This window comes from Lichenostomus cassidix, chromosome 11 (genome assembly GCF_008360975.1).
Source record: "Lichenostomus cassidix isolate B80296 chromosome 11, HeHo_3.0, whole genome shotgun sequence".
Classification (NCBI taxonomy): domain Eukaryota; kingdom Metazoa; phylum Chordata; class Aves; order Passeriformes; family Meliphagidae; genus Lichenostomus; species Lichenostomus cassidix.
The window spans coordinates 15,648,459-15,657,624 of NC_139492.1; positions in this window are offsets into that span (position 1 = coordinate 15,648,459).

Consider the following 9,166-nt stretch of genomic DNA (forward strand, 5'->3'; position numbering starts at 1 on the left):
CACACTAGACAGCCATAAGAACTTCATTTGACTTGTATTGGCAATTGATTTAAATGGAATTGCAACTACCCATCAAGGTCAAGAGTGCTTTCTTGACATTAGGGACCTCTGTGTCAACTGTAAATGTACAGTGGTCATCTATTTTTTACAAACATGTTCAAATAATTATAAATCACGTTTTAGAATGATTGTTTTAATGTTCTAGGTAATGTGATTTTGCTGAATGGTAGTATTGCTTGCTGAACAGTTTGCAATTTATTCTTTGCTATACAAATTACTGCACAAAATAATAAAATACCCTTTATCAGATACTGCACAGCTTAACCAAAGACATGGATCACACCAGGTACCTTCCATTCCAGTTTAACAACGGTACTTTTAAGACAACAATTAATGTGATTTCAGGACAACAAGGTTTTGTTTAACATCAGCGCAGAGAATTAGGCAAATGTTACACTAATATTTGAATAAAACCTAAAATATTGGTTCCAGGTCAAAATCTCTGGAATATTCTGCAACATCTACAGTAGATTGTTCTCCCACTCAAGTTGAGGGCAACCAGTTTATTTGGACTTTGCATACTTACAAAGAGGCCCCACTGTGACAATTATAATTTTTACATTTCTCTGACAAAATGTGTTTATGGTGCTCTAAAGACAAATAAAGAGCACATCTCCCTTTTGGGATACTGATAATCAAGGTCCCTGACTGACAGAGATGAGGGGTACCCTCTAAACATCATTTCTAGTTTCCAGGTTAACTATGTTCAGCTCACATATATTTGTTGCCTTAGTTTTATTTCTGAGGTAAATATATCTTCATAATAAAGAGCCATAAGGTGAAAATCTGAAATAAAGCAGAAAGGGTCTCAGTAAATTATATTCCTCGCAGGAGTACTGTTATCTCAGTTATTCTGCTTTTTTGTCACTCACTGCATTCATGTCTTTGAAAATTTTGAAAATCACAGTCCCAGAATGTTTTGGGTTGAAAGGGACCTTAAATCCCACCCAGTGCAACCCCTGCTGCCGCCATGATCAGGGACACCTTGCACTGTCCCAGGCTGCTCCAAGCCCCAATGTCCAGCCTGGCCTTGGACACTGCCAGGGATCCAGGGGCAGCCACAGCTTCTCTGGGCACCCTGTGCCAGGGCCTGCCCACTGTGCCAGGGAACAATTCCTTCCTAATATCCAATCTAAATCTACTCTCTGGCAGTTTAAAGCCATTCCCCCTTGTCCTATCACTACATGCCCTTGTAAAAAGCCTCTCTCCATCTTTTTCAGGTACTAGAATCACAGAAGTTAGTTGAAGAAACAGTGAAGTGTGACAAAGAGAAAATAACAGTACAGAGCAGAAGTAAAAGAGCAGATCTATGTCTTAGAGAAGTAATATTATTTTTATTGGCTCCAGTAACCACTGGCACAGCCCAAACGACATTGATGTGTTGCAATCTCCGTTTGCTTGTGGTTTGTGATTCTCTATCTGTTTTTTAAACCTAGTAACACCTTATTCTGGAACCTTAATCCAGCATATATTTTTGTTTATATACTTCTATACTTGTTGATATTTAATACTTCTATTTCATTAGTTGAAGAAGTTGTCAGCAAACAAAACAAGTGAAACAAGTGAATATAAGGTTAAAGAGGTCTAAATGACATATCCTAAAACTGGAAAACTAAAGACAGAATAAATTCAAAACTTTAATAAGCAAGTTAACCTTATTTTTCATTGAATTACACTGAGTTATTTTAACTATTACATAAGCTCTCTTTAAGCAGTTATTGGGACTCCCCTAGCATCTGTTACACAAGGGAATTCCTTCACACCAGTTTTTAACTGATGCAAACACATCACTATCATCATTTTTCTGCCTTTGTTAGGGAAACTCCTTATGAGTGTTCTGCTGCTCCATCATCACAGTGGGTAACAAACACCTTTTTTGGATTCCAGGCCAGCCTTGGGTTGTTCTGGCAGAGCAGCAGTGCCTCCACACAGCCAGAGCACTGGGAACATCCCACCACCCCAACTGCCTTCCCAGCCCAAAGCTGCTTTACAAGTTTGGAAAATCCTTTTCTTCCAGTGCCTCCTATTTTGACTAATCACCTAATCATCATTTGGTAACCTAACAGTGAGTGACAGCATAGCAATGCAAAATAACCACAGCCTGAAAACTGACATGAGCAGTGTTATATCACCCAGTGTTATATCCTGGCTTTCATACAACTATTTCATTACCTGTAAGCTTCTCAGTAATGAATATGCTATTAAAAGGGTTTTTTTAATTTTCATGTTTCTCGTGTTGTAATTCTCCAATAAATTTCCCTGACTTCCAATATAAATAAGTTTCATTATTCCTCATTATTAAAAGAAACAAACACATTCTCCTTCACTGAAAGGGTGTCATATAATTAGATGACCTTCCTACATAAAATCATGAATGAAAAAAAGACCTGACAACTTGCATAAAAATATTTAATCAGACATTAGGACATTAAATATAGTTAGTCAAAACACAAGACATTATTGTACTAACAAATGCTTTCAGAAATAGTCTTTTACAATACAAGGGATCAAAACAGACTTTAGTTTTACTACATCATTAGACAAGTCCCAGATTTTCAACAATTTATCACCAATTTCTTCATTTGGTTGCTTTAAACATGCTTTTAAAACATACTTGATAACTAGTAAAAATTGTATACAATGCAAATGACATTTCAGATAAGTTTTATTGACTTAATGCTCTGGTAATAAAATTATAACAATCAGTATTATTTTGATTTATTGCAAATTTTACTTTCACCTTTAATGGACTTGGTGCATGGCAGAATTGAATGTAATGCTGCTGCCACCTCAAGGTCACTACAGAAAATTGTGATGGTTCATTTTGGTTTACTCCTAGCTAATAAACAGTAGGAAAATTCAATAACTAAGGATGAAGTGGCTCCTTTGTTTTCATGAAGCTGTTTGATGCTCACTGTGTGCAGATTCCATGTGCATATTTGCAATGAGAAACTAATTTTCTGCCTCTGTGTACATGGAAGTACAGACAGACAGACAGACAGACACAGGAGCTGCAGACCTGCAGGCAAGCATAGTGCTGAGGGTTAGAGGGAAAAAAACCCAAAACTTTGGATGCCAAGGAATGTTTAAAAAGTTAGCCAAACCATGCAGTCCTAATTTTACACAAACTCCTGAACAAAAATCTGACAATAAATTTGAAAATGTAATTCAAAATTCAGTCCATTGCCTTTCCAGGGTTTTTGTTAGTCTGTTTGTTGCTTTTTTAAGCTTTCAGATGAAAATCACAATAGGATTAACAACTCCAGTTTGTCACATTTATCTTAGTATCTTTATACAGATTTTGAGGGGACAAATGCACAGTAAGTTCTGTAACCCAAACAGGAAAGTTGTGCAAATTTCCTTATTTAAGGTCCTGCAGATTAAATTAATATTTTAATGAATAAAATTGGAACCATGTTTTCACTATAAAATATCTGCACTGCTGTGTGCTTGTATGGATGCTCAGAAATTATGTAAATTTGTACTCCTAAAAGCTCCACAGGAGGGTAACAAAAGCCTCACACCATCATGCACATTGCAAATATGTGGTCAGTTATATACATGGTGCAAAAATTATCACAGTTAGGTTAACACGACTGCTACTCTGAAGTTAGCTGAAAAATGTCACACTCTAAAATTACAGTCTGCTGCTTAAAACCCACCTCAAGCACCTCTGTGCTTGATTAAAAAACTCTACCTAATCCCATTTAGCAAAAAATAGATTACAATTCAGGTAAAACAACCTGCAGGAGATCAACCAATGGAATTTAAGGAAAGTTGCCAGGACTGACCAAGAGCACTCACTGAAGGACAGAGTACTGGTCCATGATTCCTTTAACAAGATGAGAAATACCCAAAGGCACTTCTTGTTTCTTGATTTAAGTTAGCCAGTTTCCCTGCTGAACAGAAAGTTTGAATGCTTTTATTCTGGCCAACATTGGTAATTGATACTGAAATAAAGTCATGGATATACTAGAGTTTCACACCTGACTGGATTTTTAAATTTTTGGTGCTATTTGATCTTTTGGAAACTAGCATGTAGTACATACTCTAGAGATTCTTGCTTTTGGGTATTTTAGTCCACACTGAGTGATTTAACAAGGAGGGAAAAGTAATGCCTTTTAACCGTGACCGTAAAAAAAAAAAAAAAAATTAAATAAATTACAGGAATATTAGCTATATTAGAACTCCAGGGAGTCCAATTCTTTTTAGGGGATCTCCTTTTACAGGTGAAATATTAATTTATGCAATGCATGATCTGATTCCAGGCTTACTGCAGCTCATCATTCACAACTGAATTCTCCTGGATGTGTAAATACACGCTGAGGACAGTCACTGGGGCATTTATGAATGGCAAATGTAACAACTGGGATCAGTATGTACCTGATCTAATGAAACACTTCCCATACAGATAATTTCTCTTAAGAATGCTAAAGACACTTCTGTATTTTCACTGACTATAACAAGATAAAAAGAGAGGTACTTTGCTGTCATTGTTGGAGTCTTTTGTGCATATGACTCCCCTTGCTACAACTGACAGTAATAAATCACATTCTGCACTGCCTGAGTTGGATTACAGACCTAAAGCACTGCTTGGAGTGAGAGCTGGCAAAAGGATCAGCATCTATGCAAAGTAATAAAAAGGGAAAATAATAATGGACATTACAATATAGAACATCATGTGGCAAGTCTCTATGGACTGCCTTGATATTTTCTGTATAGCTAAATAATTTTTGGCCCTATTCTAAGTGGAGTTTCCCCATGACCAGCTCAGCAGTAAAATCCCATCCAAAATTTATGATTTTACTGATTTAAAACAGATCTGTCCTCAGTGCACATACACATATCACAAGCAAGAAAACTGACTGTTCTGAGGCTGTGAGAAGCCCTGGGACTTGGAGACAATAGCAAAACACCTCTTAAGAATCTACAAATGTATCATTCCCCCCCCAAAAAAGGAAAAAATGGCATTAAAGTCCTTCAGACTCAACTACAGCCCAGGTTTATCCTGCTTTCCACTCACTGCAGAGCTTCCAAGGAGAAACTAATGTGCCCATTGCAGTACTTTGACCAAGTCCATAAAAATCATCTCCTAACACACTAATAGCAGTTAGGGGTGTGATTTTGGGTGACATTTTTATGTAAGATTTAATATAGAATGCAGTTCTAATTATGTTTTGCCAATATCACTGACAGAAATAAGCTTTCATTTCCTTCATGGATGAAACCAACAGATACAGCAGTTGTGAAAAGCATTGCTGTGCTAGTGTAACTTCTATATAACTTGCAAGTTATACAAGTAGCTGTATCAGAAAATTACCCTTATTTACTGCAAAGAGCATTTTAGCACCTTGATTTGAGCCAATGTGAAGCTTTCCATAATGTCTCAATATTTTCAGCTCACCTGGTTGTCTCTTCTGCTCAAGACCAATGAGAAGTCAGTATGTTGAAGACAGTACATGTTCCACAGAATGGCATGAGGAGAACTTTGGAAAAAAAATTATATTCTCTTATTCCTGAGAAAAAGTTGTAAATATAAGTGAAGAAGCCAACGAGAAAAAAATATAGAAATTTTTTTTCTGTAAAAAGCAATTCCAAATAAGTGACTTATGGTCAAATAACTAAGATTCAAGGGAACAAAAGTAAGTTTGCAAATAATAGGACAGATGCTGTTAAATCATCTCTAAATTGCAATTATGTATTTTACCTATACACTTACTTGCACACATAAAATTAGATTTACGTAGAGCTTAGAGGGGGCCCTGAATCACAGGGCTTAAATCTAGAGTCAAGCCTATGTCTACACTGCCATAAAGCTGGGGGAAGCAGGGGATTGAATACAGGGATTTTTGGTCTCATTTCCTGTACAAAGTCAAGTAGATGTGATTCTAGGAGACAGAGTAAGTCATATGGGAAAGCAGAAGCAAAGTGTTTTCCCTTTAATTCACAGAAATGTATGCCTAAAGTACAGAGTGAAAAAAAGCTCATCATTTGATAAGGTGTCATGGAAAAATACAAGGTCTAAAGTAATGAGAGATTCACTGATTTGCAGTGTTAGCAGTACTCAAATAATTAAAAGACAGATCAAGGGGAAACAAAAGACAAAAAGATAAGAAGTTAAAAATGTCATGGTTATTCTCTGGATATATGACATATATCAGATTCACAGCTTTTTAGCAAATACTAATAATTTAGATTTAGTAAACATATTAGTAACCATCTTCTCAAAAATAGGAGATACATATCTAAATTAAATTAATATAAATCAGCCCCTAGATGTCATTGTTGCAGCTGAAATATCACTTAATACAGAACTTTCCCAATTCTCTAGCAGAAAAGGCTGTGTAAAGCAAAATAAACCATCTAAGTAATATAAATTCTGCTCAGCTTTAACGCCTCACTGGCAAAGCACAAAGAGCTCTGAGGCTGAAACAAAAAAGATAACTAAGTCAAACTACACAAAAGGGTTGAGTGTGAGATTTGGGGTCTGGCAGCAGGGAAGCAAAACCATCCCACATGACATTGCAATGTAAACCTTATGGCATAAAACATCACCCACCCCTGGCACCAGGGAAGATTATTCCTGACTCCCACCAATAGCTGGCCTCAATACTAAAAACATTATTTCATGAAGTTAACACATCTCTGATCCTATCTAGAACAGTTGTACATGTTCTCTACACATACACAAAACCTTGGCAGTTAAAATACTGCTTTTTAAATCTTGCAAAGTTTTGTTTTCTACAATATCCTGCAGCAATGAGTTCCAGAGGTTAATTACACTTATATAAGAATACAAAGAAATCTAAAACTTCCTGTATCTGTTTTGAGAGTGCAACCGTTCAACTTCTCTGAATAACTAATTAATCCAATGGTAGGAGAAGCATATTTAAAGTGAAATTTATTTTCCTTGTACTATTTATTATCCATATATATCTCTCATGTTCTACTGTATTGTCTTAATGAAGAGACACAATGTTCATTCTTCCCTGCATAATTTCTCAGTACTCCTAACAATTCTCAATCCACCTGCAATATTTTCTCTCAGAATACAATGTAGTCCTATTTCATAAACAAGTAACACAAAATCATTTTTCCTAATCAGTGTTCTTACCACTCTTCTCTCTCTGTCTGAATATTGCTAGACTAATGGATCACATCTGCAAACTTCTGTATTTAGAGGGTCAAAACATCCCCTGCCTAAGGCTCCACTTCACAAGGGTTCCCATGATGCCAGTCTGATAAATCAAAGTAGCCAATACTTGTACACCTAATAAATATGTGCAAATTCTTCCACCATCTTCTGAGAAACCCAGCATTCCATGTGATAATGAACTGTATTTTATGCACTCCAAACTTTCTTTTCCCCAGAAACAAGACAGCTATGAGCAGATAAATCTCAAATGCACATACAGACAATATGAAACACATTCTGTCAGTCAAAAAGAATTTAAAAAACTAAATCCAGGCTTCTGTGCTGCAGTTAGTCTATAAAGTAGCAGAAAAATCCCTGCTTGCCCACAGTGTTGCAATGCTACCGCAAACTTCACCTTTTTATGGTAGATCTACCTCACAATAAAGATCAACTCCAGGCTGCCACGACCTGAAACTGAGGTGAAATATCAAATTAAAATTCTACTTCTTCTCATGACACTCCAAGTGTTCACACAGTACTCAAGGGATTGTTCACCCAGGCAGGGATGCACCTGACAAAACCTCTGTTCCAAGCAGGGCTCCATGCAAGATTCACTTCTGTTGCACACAGAGCTAGAAACCAGTTTATTTAATGTCCACTCAATAAACTCAGACACTCCATTTCTATAAAGCAAAAATTATAAAGCTTTTAGAATGGTTTGGGAACTGACAGGCATGAAAATGTAGATAACTCATGGGCTAAACTGGATTTTTCATTGACAACTATGTAACTCACTGCTGGCACAAGTAATTAATGAAACTAAGCCTAATTGTTAGTCTCAGTGACTGAAAAGAGTTTGAGACTGAGGCCACAAAGAACAAACAAGCACTATATAGGAAAGCTACTATATGTAGGTTTCTGTTATTTAAAAGTGTCCACAAAAACCTGTGCACACTTTGCATGTTTTTACTTCAAGATTGCATCTTTACTGATGGAGCTCGAAATTCACCTGGTGTTTCTAGATTATGTGTTACTCTTTTAAATTAAGCTTATAATGTTTACCATAAAACTCGTGCCACCGACATTCTGTACGTATTTACAGTACTTAGGAAGCAATTCTGTATAAACTTTACAAAAACATCAACATTCTGAGCATATTATACTCAATGCAAGAGTCTCATCTCCACTGCTAAGGGAGAGTTGCTTTATCCAAATTTCATTTGGTTTCATGTCTCCTTCAACTTGAAAGCAATGAAAATGAAAAATAGGAAAATAACTTGGTGAATTAAGAAGCCTTTCAAATTAATGTAAAAGTGTAAAATCTAAATCTGTCCTTTTGTACAATCATACCTGCACAGAGAATGAAATCTTTAACTTAGTCCAGGTTTAATTACAACAGAGAAGAATAACAGAGTGCATGGAAATGATTACTCATTATCAACTCGGTATTTTTAATTCAGACCTATCAGATCCTAGCATATTTTGATTGGAAAAAGGAGGGTGAGAGTCCTGTATCTACAAGAGTGATTCAATCCAGGTAACTGGTTAATTAAACTATGACATATATAGATGTGGAAACAAAGCTTTTCAAGGAACATGGTCCATGAAAAATAATCACTTTTGTATGAAAAGGTTCTATTTAATATGGCAGAAAAAGCTGAAACAAATTGCCATTATTATTACTACTACCTTTGACATTGTGAATACTATACAGCTTAAACTTTTACTTTTATTTTTTTTAATTAAATGCATTTAAAAGTTGTTAAGAAGATAGATTGTATTCTTGAATTTTCCCTACAGCAATTTATTTTTAAAAAAAACCTTATCAAAGTCTCACAAATTTATCTTACCATGTCAGAGATTGTAGGATAGGACTTGAATGGTCTTAAAACTTCACATAATTAAACAGAGCTTCATAATTCAAGGAGTCAAAGAAAAGAAGTAAAATTAGATACCTATAGAAAGGATGGT